The 14,735-nt window shown below is 46.3% G+C and overlaps 1 protein-coding gene and 1 long non-coding RNA gene across 4 annotated transcripts in view; one reads left to right on the top strand and one right to left on the bottom strand.

The window, feature by feature from the left end:
- LOC119869988 overlaps positions 1-13,020 on the bottom strand; it is a 39,311-nt gene extending 26,291 nt beyond the window's left edge. The window contains exon 1 of the long non-coding RNA XR_005354947.1: positions 12,816-13,020. This is a non-coding gene — a long non-coding RNA (uncharacterized LOC119869988). The remainder of the gene's footprint in view (positions 1-12,815) is intronic.
- A 1,491-nt stretch (positions 13,021-14,511) lies between these two features.
- The window catches only part of OPTN (optineurin), a 41,692-nt gene continuing 41,468 nt past the window's right edge, over positions 14,512-14,735 (top strand). For 2 of the 3 annotated variants that reach the window (XM_038530111.1, XM_038530109.1), the window contains exon 1: positions 14,512-14,675. The gene's annotated coding sequence lies outside the window, so the exon portion shown is untranslated. The remainder of the gene's footprint in view (positions 14,676-14,735) is intronic. The other variant, XM_038530110.1, reaches the window with a different exon arrangement.

Genomic DNA, 14,735 nt, shown 5'->3' with positions numbered 1-14,735 from the left:
ACAGAAGCAATGACAGCATCGGTGACCTGCTGTGCGTGGAAAGCACCCCCCCCCCATCAGGTACCCCAGGGTGCTTTCCCATCAGCTGATCTTTTTCTAACTCTCCCTGTCCCATTAATCATGCTAACACAGGTCAGGGCAACATATGTCTATGCCAAGTGTTTCCTGCAGGAAGAGAGGTAGGAGGGAGCTCACTTGGGGCCACCCTCCTGGATCTTGCCCATTTATTTACTTCATCCTGGGGGCAGGGCAGGGGGAGGCAGGGTGACTTAAATTTGGGAGGACTCAATGCTGCACATCACATGTATTCCCTCCCTTCTGTTTTTCTTCTCCAGATGGAGTTGCCCATGAAAGCCTGAGCTCTACTTTGCTCCCCCAGGGTCCCCAGGGGCGTGGTTAGCCGGGCAGGGCCTGGGCCAGGGTGTCTATAAAAACTTAGGGAGCCAGTTTCCCCAGTAGATAAGCCACACCCTCCAGCCAAGCCTTAATCAGTCAGAGGAAAATGTTAATTTTCCATCTGCCCTTCTCTCTTGTCTTATTTCTCAATTTGTTCAGAAGCCAGGCAGGGAGGAAGATCTTAGACACAGCAAAAGGGCTCTCAGTCAAAAGCGTTCAGGAAATACTGACTCCTGTGTGAATAATTCATGTCAGCATTTTTAAAGGCCATGGAAAGGGAAAGGTCCTATTTTCAGAGCTCCCCACCCAAAGCCCCTGACAAAACCACAAAGAGAAAAGTTTCTAGTGTCTGTATCCTTCCTCCCTGAAAGGTCTTGTCCCTTGAAACCATCCCAGCAACATTTACCTATGATCGAGGTATGGGATCTACCTCAAGCCAGGGTCCCAGCCCCTGCCTGAGGAAAAATTAGTAAGTAAGCATGCTTGGGCACAGGTTCCCCAGAAACGTTGCAGCTCAAGAGCTAAAAGGGGCGATTCCCATAGCTCTTCCCAGAACAAAAAAAGTCTGCTCCTGGATGACTGGGGTGTCCCAAGCCAGAAATAGAAAGGGCTTGAAATGTCAGCTTCTTCTGCCAAAAAGCAATTCTTCATCCTGTTACACATCCATTGAATTTAGCGACGGGAGGTCCTCAGTGTTTTTGGACAGAGCCAAAGGGTTCTCAGCCAGAAACATTCAGGAAATACTGAATTCTGTGTGAATAATGCATATCAGCATATTAAAGGGCATTGAAATTTTGCTCCTAAATTTTGCTTAACAGAGACTTTTTGACCCACAATCATCCCTTTCAGGCCAAAAACCTATGAATGCCTTCAAGGAGCACTGAAAATTCAGGGAGTCCAATATCATTTAAGACATCTGGATACAGGGGCTCCTGGGTGGCTCAGTTGGTTAAGCATCTGCCTTCGACTTAGGTCATGATCTCAGGGTCCTGGGATCAAGCTCAGTGAGGTCCTGCTCAGTGAGGAGTCTGCTTCTCTCTCTCCCTCTGCTCCTCCCCCTGCTTGTGCTCTCTCTCACTATTTCAAATAAATAAATAAAATATTTTTTTTTAAAAAGACATCTTGGTACAGAAAATTAAAAAGGATGCCTAATGGTTGTAAAGAGAAGAGTAGAACCAAGACAGGCCTTTTTTACTTCATGATGGAGTTATTTTGGAAATGGTAGGGACCACCGTTATGTTTGTAGGCCAAGGGAGGAAGCCCCAAAAAAGGGATAGATGGTCAATAGAATAAACACAAATAATCTCAATCCCTCAAGGAGTTCATAATCAGGTAGCTTTGACTTGGTAAATATGTCCTGTGTCAATGTAAATGAGAGGAAGCCTCAAACGTAAACGTTGTAAATGCAAAATACATTTTCAGGTATTTCCAAAGATGTTGGCCCCCACCATTTCAAGTCACTCTTGCCGATATTTATTTTTTTAAGATTTTATTTATTTATTCATGAGAGACACAGAGAGAGAGAGAGAGAGAGAGGCAGAGACCTAGGCAGAGGGAGAAGCAGGCTCCCTGCAGGGAACCCAATGCGGGACTCAATCCCAGGACCCCAGGATCACAACCTGAGTCCAAGGCAGACACTCAACCACTGAGCCACCCAGGTGTCCCACTCTTGCTGATATTTAAAATGTAAGGCAGTTGTTCTTAATATTGGGGGTGTTATGAAAAAAACTTGAATTCCCTACAAAGGCTCCTACAATGAGCATCAGGGATTTACCCCTCATTTCCAGACTACTCCCCAGAGCTGTGGTCCAGAAGTCAGAAAGTTGCAGCTGCCACCCAGAGGTCAGCAAAATGCAGAAAACCATTCTCAGTGGTCACAGGTGTCCACAACCTGGGGACTGAGAACCAACAAAGGTATGCAAGAGGGGTACAAATCCACCTGTTGAAGCCCACATACTTGGTACAGCCATAACTTTCCCAGCCTGGCACAGATGGATGTTTTAATTTAAATTCAATTTTCCAACATATAGTATAACACCCAGTGCTCATCTCATCACATGCCCTCCCTAATGCCCGTCACCCAGTTACCCCATCCCCACACCCACCTCCCCTTCTGCAACCTTTTGTTTCCCAGAGTCAGGAGTCTCATGGTTTGTCTTCCTCTCTAAGTTTTCCCCACTCAGTTTCCCTCCTTTCCCTAATGATCCTTTTCACTATTTCTTATATTCCACATATGAGTGAAACCATATAACTAACTGTCCTTCTCCTATGGACTTATTTCACTCAGCATCATACCCTCCAGTTCCACCCACGTCGAAGCAAATGGTGGGTATTAATCCTTTCTGATGGCTGAGTAATATTCCATGGTGTATATAGACCACATCTTCTTTATCCATTCATCTGACGAAGGACATTGAGGCCTCTTCCACAGTTAGGCTATTGTGGACATTGCTGCTGTGAACATTGGGATGTGGGTGTCCCAGTATTTCACTACATCTTTATCTTTGGGGTAAATACTCAGTAGTGCTATTGCTGGGTCATAGGGTAGCTCTATTTTTAACTTCTTGAGGAATCTCCAAACTGTTTTCCAGACCTGCTGCATCAGCTTGTGTTCCCACCAACAGTGCAAGAGGGTTCCCCTTTCTCCACATCCTCGCCAGCATTTGTTGTTTCCCATCTTGTTAATTTTCCCCATTCTCACTGGTGTGAGGTGGTGTCTCATTGTGGTTTTGGTTTGTATTTCCCTGATGGCGAGTGATGCGGAGCATTTTCTCATGTGCTTATTCACCATGTGTAGATCATCTTAGGAGAAATGTCTGTTTGTGTCTTCTGCCCATTTCATGACCAGATTGTTTGTTTCTTTGCTGTTGAGTTTGATAAGTTCTTTATAGATCTTGGATACTAGCCCTTTATCTGACATGTCATTTGCAAATCCATTCGGTAGGTTGCCTTTTGGTTTTGTTGACTGCTTCCTTTGCTGTGCAGAAGCTTTTCATCTTGGTGAAGTCCCTGTAGCTCATTATTGCTTTGTTTCCCTCGCCTTTATAGACGTGTCTTGCAGGAAGTTGCTGTGGCCGAGGTAAGAAGGGCTGTTGCCCATGTTGTCCTCTAGGATTTTGATGGATTCCTGTCTCACATTTAGACCTTTCAACCATTTTGAGTTTATCTTTGTGTATGGTGTAAGAGAATGGTCCAGTTTCATTCTTCTGCACGTGGCTGACAGATGCACTTTCTAAGCCCTATCCTGAAGCCTCATGGTAAGGGAGTCTCAGAAATAGAGTTTCCAGACTTCTAGCCTCTCTGACACAGGGTAGAGTATAAGACCATAGGGATACCACTTCCCCGTCCCTTCTCTATGGTCACCCCTGTCCCTCTCCCCATGAAGAATCAACAACGGGACATTCAGTGACAAGACCAGATGGAAGCTCTGGAAATCAACACAAGAGGAATCAGAACCCTGGAAGTGGGGTGGGTAAGAGAAAAGTACAGAAGGGTTATGGGCGACAGAAGGGAAAAAAGTAGGAGGTCTGAAGGGAAAGGGGCTTTTCTCCTGACCAGAAGATTTTGGCCCTGTTGGTGCAAGTATGGTCTGGCACCAGTGGAGAGTGGGAGCAGGGAGCTAGTTGCTTAGCAGAGCAGCCGTGGCTACACAGACCTTGTGAACTCTGTAATGGCTGAAGGCAAGATTTTTTTTTAACGAGTTCTTATTAATTTATTTGACAGAGAGAGAGAAAGCAAGCACAAGCAGGGGGAGGGGCAGAGGAAGAGGGAGAAGCAGGCTTCCCACCCAACAGGAAGCCCGACCATGGGGCTCAATCCCAGAACCCTGGGATCATGACCTGAGCCAAAGGCAGATGCTTAACCAACTGAGCCACCCAGGGCGCCCCTGACAGCAAGAGTTATATCTCCTTTCAGAGTTTAAGACAAGGTCTACACTGCTCCCTCCCTTTGGTGATCGTATAGTTGGCTGAGGAGCTCTATAAAATAATCAAATCCAGTTCTCCGATGATCAATGTAGGGTCTTTGTGTAAATTAGAAAAAGGAATTGCTTCCCTGGGGAGAGGCAGTCACACTCCACAGTGCACGGCTGGGTGCTGTGTAAAGTGCCAGCTGCCCGGCAGCCTGCATTGCTCCCCACGGCCAAGCGCCACTATGCCACCAATAGCCTGCACAATCGTGCGGAGCGGCCTCAGGCAAATCCTCGCAAGACTAAACCACAGTAAATTCACATTAGCAAATTTATATACAGAAAGTTTGGGCCGTCTTACTCACCATTAAGTCTTTTTTTTCCCCAGACTATTTATTTATTTAGTTGAGAGAAAGGAGAGAGAGAGCTGCAGAGGAGGAGCAGGGGAAGAGGGAGAGAGAAACTCAAGAGAACTTCAGGCTGAGCGCAGAGCCCCACACAGGGCTTGATCTCAAGACCCAGGAGATCCCGACCTGAGCTGAAACCAAGAGTGGGGCACTGAATGCCATCCAGACAACCCACCACTAAGTCATTTTTTATTGGCTTTTTCTTCCCCATTGGTTCTTAGTTATCATAAAAAGATTCAAGAGTTTAGAGACAGTGCTGAGAAGGATCAAAAGGATTTACATGCTATTCCAAAGATAGAAGGATTCCAAGTCCATAGCAGAGATACAAATCTTGGAATCAACGAAGGGGAAATATGAAATGAGCAAACCAGTGTTTACAAACACAAGGAAGGAACATGGTGGGAAGACATCCCCTAAAATCCAGCAGAGTCAATATCGGCTATAATTAGCACCAGACACTAAGTGGGATGAATCATATCGAAAAATGAGTTTTTGATCTTGAAAGTTAACATGAGCCCCAGGGATAGAAGCTAAGCTGAAGATCTCCCACAGATGACATTCTAGAAATAACCAAAGCCACCAGGTGACTATTATGAGACAGGTTGTCTCTCACCTGCCTGCTCTTGTCACCAAAAAATTAGGCAAAGGAATTAAATGAGGCAATAAGCAGCATCAGCGAGATAGGATGAGAAAGAGGAAAGCATCCTTTTATTAACTGAATATTGAGATACATGTAGAATTAGGTTTAGAATAAATTTTCTCCTCAAATTCTCTAGGGTCTGAGTAAGGTCCAAGAAATATATAGCTGACCATATAAACTATATCTTGCAGCTTACATATAATGGCCAAATCTGTAGAGAGCCGGTTTTATATAACAAGTTTATTATTTAGCATGTATGAGCATATGTAATCAAATAAAGAACACAACCAGGGCAGCCTGGGTGGCTCAGCAGTTTAGTGCTGCATTTGGCCCAGAGAGTGATCCTGGGGACCTGGGATCGAGTCCCACGTCGGGCTCCCTGCATGGAGCCTGTTTCTCCCTCTGCCTGTGTCTCTGCTTCTCTCTCTCTGTGTCTCTCATGAATAAATAAATAAAATATTTAAAAATTTTTTAAATAAAATAATAATAAATCTTATTATTTAAGATTTAGCATGTAAATCCTTTTTTATCTTTATAAATCTTTTTTTTTAATTTTTATTTATTTATTCATGAGAGACACACACAAAAAGAGGCACAGGTACTACCCCACAGGTACTTCACTTACCTATCCCACAGGCACTTCCCACGCCTGCCCCATAGGCGCTTCTCACACTTGTCCCACAGGTCCTTCACTCATCTATCCCACAGGTGCTTCCCACACCTGCCCCACAGACACTTCCCACACCTGCTCCACAGGTACTTCACTCACCTATCCCACAGGCACTTCCCACACCTGCCCCACAGGCGCTTCACTCATCTATCCCACAAGTACTTCACTCATTTATCCCACAGGTACTTTCCACACTTGCCCCACAGGTGCTTCCCACACCTGCCCCACAGGCCTTTCCCATACCTGCCCCACAGGTACTTCACTCATCTATCCCACAGGTACTTCACTCACCTGTCCCACAGGCACTTCCCACACCTACCCCACAGGTACTTCACTCATCTATCCCACAGGTACTTCAGTCATTTATCCCACAGGTACTTCCCACACCTGCCCAACAGGTGCTTCCCACATCTGCCCCACAGATACTTCACTCACCTATCCCACAAGTACTTCACTCACCTGCCCCGTAGGTTCTTCAAATTCCTCAGATAGGACTAGTCATCTTCCCACCAACACGAATGTCCATCTGTGCTCCCATCTCAGCTAATGATTCTACTGTCTATACAGTCACCCAGGGCAGAAATTCGTAATTGTCTTCAACTACTCTTTTCTTCTCATCTGTCACATCTCATCATCCTGAAATTGTCTGCTCCACCTGTATAAAAACTCCCAAATGTATCCCCCCTTTTCATAACAGAGTCCAATATGGGACTTTATTTGTAGCTGAGACGGAGGTCCCCGATTTCAAGCTTACTAGGAAAGGCCCAAATCTGAAACAAAATCCTCCCTGCTGGTGGATCCCTGGAACTCCTCTAACAGGCAAAGTTTTTATCACAATGTTAGAAATGATCTGAAATGCAAAAGGGTCTGGAAGGGTGACAGCCTGCATTGAAGCACACCAAGGTGTCACTTCCCTATCACATAGCCTTCCAGTGGGAGAGGTGATGGCACACACAGAGAGTGAGGCTGGGAAATCAGGGAGTGGGAGATCAGAGCAGGAAGGAAAGGGTGTAGGGGGGCAGAGAGAATTCGCTGGGTGATATTTCATGAACACATAGGCAAACAAGGTATGCTTGAGCCAACCAAGCCAGAATCAACTAAAATATACTTTTGCACTGAAGGTGAGTAAAGGAATTCATGAGGACATGAGCCAAGGCACAGGAAATGGTTTTATAAAAAGATCCACAGAGATTCTTCTCTTTTTTCTGTAATAAACAGAACGAAGCAGTTTCCCAGAATTTCAATAAGACCCACTGAATGGGAAAGCTCTACATTTATGTAAGATCTCTGAAATCATGGCAGTGGGAAATAATGCCTCAGCACTTCCAAGTTCACAAATAGACCTTCCTCTTAGAGTGTTCACAGCCAGCTTTTCAAAGCTTGGCCCCCACTGCCATAATATTCCATGAATATCCAATTGTCTCTGCAAGAAGCGTATTTTGGCTGAGACTTTTCCCCCCTCCCTGGGGTTGGATCACATTAACTTGGTGAAAACTGCTTTGTGTGAATTGCTTTATATGACTTCCACATTGGAATGACTCCTGTGTAATCAAAGTCATTTTTTCCCTTAGTTTCCAACGGAACCAGAAAGAGGAATGGATGAGGACAGGAATGTCAATAGAGTCATTGGTTGCAAAATTTAATGCTATATTAGCTGGAGAATTGACCCATGGACCTTAGGAAAGAAAGAAATGTGTTTCTGGCATCCACAGTTGCGAAGATCTGAGGAGACCAACCCTAGAGAAAGCTGATTTGCTTCTCAGCAGAATATCATGTCTATAAATTTAGTAACTGTCTACTGGCCTATGATGAGGGGAATAGGACCTCTGTCCACAAAACCAGAAAAGGGTGAATGTAGTGTGCTGAGGGGAGCACTGAGGCTTTGTGGGTACAGAAGGTCAGGGACAGTCCAGCTAAGATTTTGTGTCCAGGTTTATCATAGTCTATATGGAAGCCATGAATGAATACATTTTTTTCAAGACACCTGCGACTTTTCAAATTGCAAAGTCACTTATGATCATTTAACTAGCCAAGTATTAAGCCAGCTTTATAGAAATATGACAGTTAATTTTACGTGTCAGCTTAAAACTTGACTGGGCCATGGGGTACCCAAATATTTGAAAAACATGATTCTGGATATTTCCATAAGAGAATTGTAGCATGACTTTAACATTTAAATGAATAAGACAGAATAAAGCAGATTGCTCTGGTGTGGGTGGGTCTCATCCAATCAGTTGAAGGCCTGAATACAACTGGATGCTGACCCCTCCTCCCAAATAAGAACAAGTTCTTTCTGCTTGACTGCCTTCAGCTAAGGCATCAGTTTTTTCCTGCCTTTCAGGAACAACTTCATGGGTCTCAAGCCTGCCAGCTTTTGGACTGGAATTACACCAACAGCTCTCCTGGACCTCAGCTTGCCAACTGCAGATCAAGAAGCTCATCAGCTTCTATTGGCATAGCCAATTCCTTATAATAAATATATTATTTTGTATACATATATTTCAAATTGAAAAATCAAAATAAAATTGTACAGACACGGGCAGCCCCGGTGGCACAGCGGTTTGGCGCTGCCTGCAGCCCAGGGTGTGATCCTGGAGACCCGGGATCGAGTCCCACATCAGGCCCCCTGCATGGGGTCTGCTTCTCCCTCTGCCTGTGTCTCTGCCTCTCTCTCTCTCTGTATCTCTCATGAATAAATAAATTTAAAAATATTTTTTAAAAATTGTACAGACACACACATCTATCCTATGGGTTGTTTCTCTGGAGAACTGTGATTAACATATGAAAAAAGAAGTCTAAACTGAAATTCAGTTAATTTGGCATCTACTAAAACAGAATACCAAATATAATGGACCAAAAGGAATGCCGCTTTTTCAGTGTTGGAGGAAGCTAAGAGATCACCTGCCCCAGCGTCTCTACTGATACTGATACAAAGGCCAAAGCCCAAGGAACTTTGTCCCTTTCTTGTGTTCTCAAGTCAGAACCAGGTAGCCTGATACCCAGAACTGTGTCCCCTACTCCACCCTGCACTTCTGAGAAGTGAGAAATTTTATTCTAGAAAAGAGTAAGTGAGATGGAAAAAAGACCAATCACATGGGCTTCAACAGTGACAGATGAACTATTTAATCAGAAGCAAGGAACTCTGTAGAAAATGAGACACCCAGGCCATTTCTCACTCACCAGGCATACAACGAAGACAATGGCAATGCTTTGCAGACCATGATGAAGAGCTGTGGTGTCTTAGAGTGATTATGTTCCCGAATCACCGGTTCTGACTAATAAGTACTTTGATAGAAAATTTTGTTTCAGGAATTTTTAACAGTTCGATAGCAAAACACAGAAATAAGAATTGAAGGTGTAATCTACGCTCTGCTTTGACTTGAGAGAAAATGTGCCAGAGTCTAGGATAGTGTCTGTATGTACTTAATGGAGAGGAGCAGGAATTAATGGTTAGGTAGTAGCATCACTATGGTGTGTGTGTTTTTTTAATATTCACAGAGGACCAATGATCCCCTTAAAGATAAACACTGACTCCTCCCCAAAGAGTTCACTGTTTCAAGGTTTACAGTCATGAGGCAAAGGAGAGGAATTAAAAACAGACTACATTCACGCTGTGCTCTGGCTTTTTAAAAGCAGAGTCATTGTTCCTAGCATTCAGGATACTTGGCTTGCAAACTGGTGGCAGGTTAGACTCTGGTCCCACAGCTCTCTTCCGATGGAAGCCTCCACTACACACCTCATTCCTCCTATGGCAGATACCATTAGAAGAAATACACAGGCTCCTCTGAGTCCCTGTTTTCAATCCTTGGGGGTGTATACCTAGGAGTGGAACTGCTGGATCATGCGGCAATGCCATTGAACTTTCCCAAGGAACCCATCCTCAGAATATGTGGAGCCAATGATGAACTGAATCTAACTAAAATTCAAAGGAAGCCCAGACCCAGCTCAGCTGCAGAGGGGATGATGGCCATGGAGCTAGACCACCCATCCAACAGAAGAAGGGGTGTACCCTTCATCAGACCTCAGGATTATTTGCTTCTGGCTCCAGGGTGCTTTTTGGTGTTGTTTTTGCAGCTCTACTGAGGTATAATTTACATTCTATATATTTCACTCATTGTAAGCTCAATGTTTCTAATTAGGCCAATAGCACCATACAATGATTGTTACTATCAGTTTTGGAATATTTTCATCACCCCCCAAAATTCCCTTGAACTCACTTGCAGTCAAAGCCACTTCCAATCCCAGGTAACCACAGTGCTGCTTTCTGTTTCTCCTTCCCTTTTCCAGACATCTCATACATATGAAATCACACTACAGGTAGACCTATAGTATAATTGAGGTGTTTTTTTTTCATAGACTTTATTGTTAAGTTGCAACATACATGGTTTAATACAACAAGAAAGTATTTAATCAAGTGAAAAATAATAAACTGAACAATAAACAAATCAATACTCCAAACAAAAAATTTTCCACTGGAAGCATGTTACGATGGTATGGGGTTTTGTTACCACCTTACTGCAATTTTCCTATGTGTTACTAGCCTACATAATCATGCAGATGTGAATGGAAGTTTGAATGATTATATAAATAAAAAGTTTGTTTACTGCAGAGAATCATTTCAAAAGGAAGCCAAAGTAGGTTTGGAGAACATTATTCAAAAACTTCTCCACGTCGTTAGGTTCACTTTATAATCTACGAAGCTTAAGCTGTTCCTCTGTGTCAATGCCAACCTCTGAGAGGCACTGACAAATGTCTTTTCTTTGGTCACCCCAAGGCCAGATAACCTCAATCACAGTATGGTTATAGGCAAAGGGGCTGAGGCTCGACTCTGTGTTGCTCCTGAGACCACCAACCTCTACCCCTCCCATGCTGCCCTTCATCTGCTGTGAAAGCTCTCCACCTGATAAAGAAAATTTCAACTTATACTGCTGTGGGCTCTGCTCCTGGGATCTCAGGGAAGCTATATTTTTAACTTTTACCAAGATCAGAATGATTTAACCAAACTTCAGAGCACAGGCATTATTTCTGCTGTGAGCACACTTTATACATCTGCTTCATTAGCAAATTACCTAAAAGAAACATTTCTAGAGTTAAAGAATCTCCCTAAGTTTCCATATCTCTGGGCAGCCCGGCAGGCTCAGCGGTTTAGCGCTGCCTTCGGCCCAGAGCATGACCCTGGAGTCCCAGGATCGAGTCCCACGTCAGGCTCCCTGCATGGAGCCTGCTTCTCCCTTTGCCTGTGTCTCTGCTTCTCTTTCTCTTTGTATCTCCCATGAATAAATAAATAAAATCTTAAAAAAAAAAAAAAGTTCCCATACCTCTAAGCCCACAACTGTGTACATACTAAAACATAAGAGTTTGTAAGTTTCTGAAATGTCTTATGTCATGGTGAATTGTAACCCTTGATGTAAAAAAATATATGTATTTATTTAACCTGTATGTTGACCCTGTATCAAACATTCTTTCTCAGGAGCACTCTCTTCTTTGTGAAGATAGTGTATCCAGGGCAGCTGTCCTTACTTGGGCTCAAATAAAACTTTCTTCCTTTTTTTCTTAGAAGCTAAAAGTTGGGGCGCCTGGGTGGCTCAGATGGTTAAGCGTCTGCCTTTGGCTCAGGTCACGATCCCCAGGTCCTGGGATCGAGCCCTGAGTCAGGCTCCCCATTCAGCAGGGAGTCTGCTTCTCCCTCTGCTTGTGCTCTCTCTTTCACAAATGAATTTTTAAAAATCTTTTTAAAAAGAAACTAAAAGTCTTGTTCATTTTGCTTTGACACATACCACCTGGCTTCTCCCCCCTTCCCTCCAGGACACCTGGGGTAGATAAGGTATAGAATGATAGTTTGTCCAAGAGTCCTGCAAACACCCTTGAGGTAGGAACCAAGGAATGAACTGCCTTCTCCAAACAGAAGGGGTGAGAGGGTGGGGAGCAGCACAGAAAGCGTCAAACAAGTGAATATCTCAGTAAATATCCTGCCACACTGCTCTGCATTCACTTACCACAAAACCACAACAGTGAACAACTAAAAGCGTGTTATAGTTTTAGTTTTATCTACCCTTAGATTCCATCTACTCACGGAAGTGCGAGAGGGAGGAGGCACCACCCTGGACTAGGCAAGCGAAGAAGCAGGGCAGGCTGTCCCACCAGCAACAATAGCAATGACACTGTGCCCCAGTGTTACTGTTACTTGATTTAGCCCTTCATCCTCACAATGGCCTTCGGCAGTCGGAGCTGTAGATCCAGATCCCTTATTTAAAGCCTTCGGAATAAGCTCCAGTTTTAGAATTCAGAATTTTTAAGAATTCAAAAATCTCAAAAACTCATTGAGGATTTTTAATATCTAAAAAGGTGATACAGTAATGTATTGCAAAGTATGTAATTTATATAACATACCTCCCCAAGAGTGTCTGAAGCAGATCTCATACAAACCAATTAACGCATCTTCAATGAAATAAATGATCCCACGAAGTGGTCTAAAGACTGCAAGTAACTTTCCATCGGTTTAGGTCAAGGTTTTGCCACCAAACGAAGTAAGAAAGCCTTTGGGTTCTCAGGACTTTTTGGATTTTACAGATAAAGAGAATGTGGCCCAGCGAGATCAGGCAACTTGCCCAAGGTCACACAGCTAAGAAGCTAAGAAGTGGCAGGGGTGCGCGATGCCTCAGGGCCCCCCTCCCTAACTCCCTTCACCAGAAACCCAACTCCAACCTCAGTACTCCTCAGCTGAGGGCAGCCTGTAAACGACCTTCCTCCTGCACCTCCCCGCCCCCAAATCCTCTTATACTCATTTTATCTTACCTTAATATGGTTTAAAATAGTAGAAGGAAACCCAGCGGGAGTGGGATTCACCCCAGAGACCCCTGCCAGACCCCGGGGAACTGAGTGTGGGATCAGGTGCTGCCTCGCTACCCTTCTGCCCAATTCTAGAGTTTATTCACTCACAGGTGGTATAAAAGACCGGGCAGGGGGAGCCCGACCAAAGCAGTCGGTATTGAAAGTGAAACTGAATCCTTCCGAAATCCCAGAAGAGGGCGCATCGGCCTTTTCCCATTTGGATTCGGCTTTTTGCCTTGCCTTCCAACCATTGGGCAGTTTGGACGCACAGCCACGTGCTGCGTATGACCACGGAGCAGAGTCAGCATCTTCATTACTAAATCAAGTTCTTTCCCCATATGAAGTCCTTCCCCCCCCCCCCCCCTTGGTTAGGGGTTAGGGTTAGGGCATGTGCCTGGTATTTTGCAGTTCAGAGGCTCCAGAGAATAAAACCCCAGGTTTCTGCTGGGGTCACGGTTGACGGTTAGAGTTAGGGTATAAGTCTGGTGTTTGAACTTCTTTTTGATCTTTGGCACAAACCTATTCTCAGACCCTCTCCTCCTCCCCTTCTCCCATTTCTGTTTTCTCGTCTTGCACCGCCCGGGAGGAGACCCTGCCCAGACCTTGACCTCACTATCACTTGCCTTCGGTGTCCTGGGTCTGCGTCCTTGCTCAACCCTCCTCGCTGTGCCTAGGATGCAAATTATTGTGGTTCTTTTTCCTTCCTCGTCTGGTTTCCTCCCTTTTCATCCTAATCCGGAGGCATCTTCCCTCCTCCGGTACAGTAGATCAATACTTCTGCTTGCCTAAACAATCCAGGTCACCCCAGTAATCCCACCTGCCAGGGGCACCCCAACCATGCCGGCGTCAACAGTTGGCCTGTCGCCTGGGACAAAAATCCTGCAGGCTTTGTGTTTTTAATGAAAGGTCTTTTTTTTTTTTTTTTTAATTCATGAGAGACAGAGAGAGAGAGAGAGAGGCAGAGACACAGGCAGAGGGAGAAGCAGGCTCCAAGCAAGGAGCCCTATGTGGGGCTCGATCCCAGGTCTCCAGGCTCACACCCCGGGCTGAAGGCAGGCGCTAAACCGCTGAGCCACCCAGGCTGCCCTGAAAGGTCTATTTTAAGGGCAAAGTCGGATGGAAAGCCATGCAGGCTCAGTTTACTCCATCTAGATGCAAGGCTTATAACAGAGGTGGAGGGTTCGCGCAAAGCATGCCTCGGACGGCCTCCTCTTGCCGTGGGGCGCAGCGACCCCTGCGGCTCCGGCCTCCTAGAGGGACCCCAGCGGAGGAGACCGACTCCGCAATAGCCTTTAATTGATAATTTATTTAAATGATCACGACGGGTTACGGCCGTTCACAGGCCCGCGTAGCCGTGCTTTCCCGGGTCGGGACCTCTCCTAGATAGAGACGCCGGGTGGGACACCGCGCCCGGGAGGAGGGGGCGGGGCCTGCGGGTGGGCGGGGCCTCGGGGACGGGGCTGTGGGTGGGCGGGGCCTGGGCGGGGCTGCGGGTGGGCGGGGCCTCGGGGACGGGGCTGCGGGTGGGCGGGGCCCGGGCGGGGCTGCGGGTGGGCGGGGCCTCGGGCGGGGCTGCGGGTGGGCGGGGCCTCGGGGCGGGGCCCGGGAAATTCCCGGCGGGGCGGGGAGGCGGGCGCGGCGGTCAGCTGAGCGGCGCTGGGCGGGGTCGCGAGGCCGCGAGTCCGCCCGAGGCTCCCCGAGCGCGCTGCCGCCGCCCCCCGCCGGTGCCCAGGTCGGCGTCTGCATCCGGGTCCGGAGCCCTCCCCCCGCGGGCACCATGGCGAGGAAGCAGTGACCCCGAGCGAGGCCGGAGCGCGGGCAGGGGTGAGCGGGGCCGGGGGCGGGCAGGGGCGCGGCAGCTCCCTTGCGTCCTTGGAAGCGGTT

Source organism: Canis lupus, chromosome 2 (genome assembly GCF_011100685.1).
Source record: "Canis lupus familiaris isolate Mischka breed German Shepherd chromosome 2, alternate assembly UU_Cfam_GSD_1.0, whole genome shotgun sequence".
In the NCBI taxonomy this organism is placed as follows: Eukaryota; Metazoa; Chordata; class Mammalia; order Carnivora; family Canidae; genus Canis; species Canis lupus.
The sequence above is the reverse complement of the archived record's forward strand: the minus strand, read 5'-3'. Positions and strand labels throughout refer to the sequence as shown.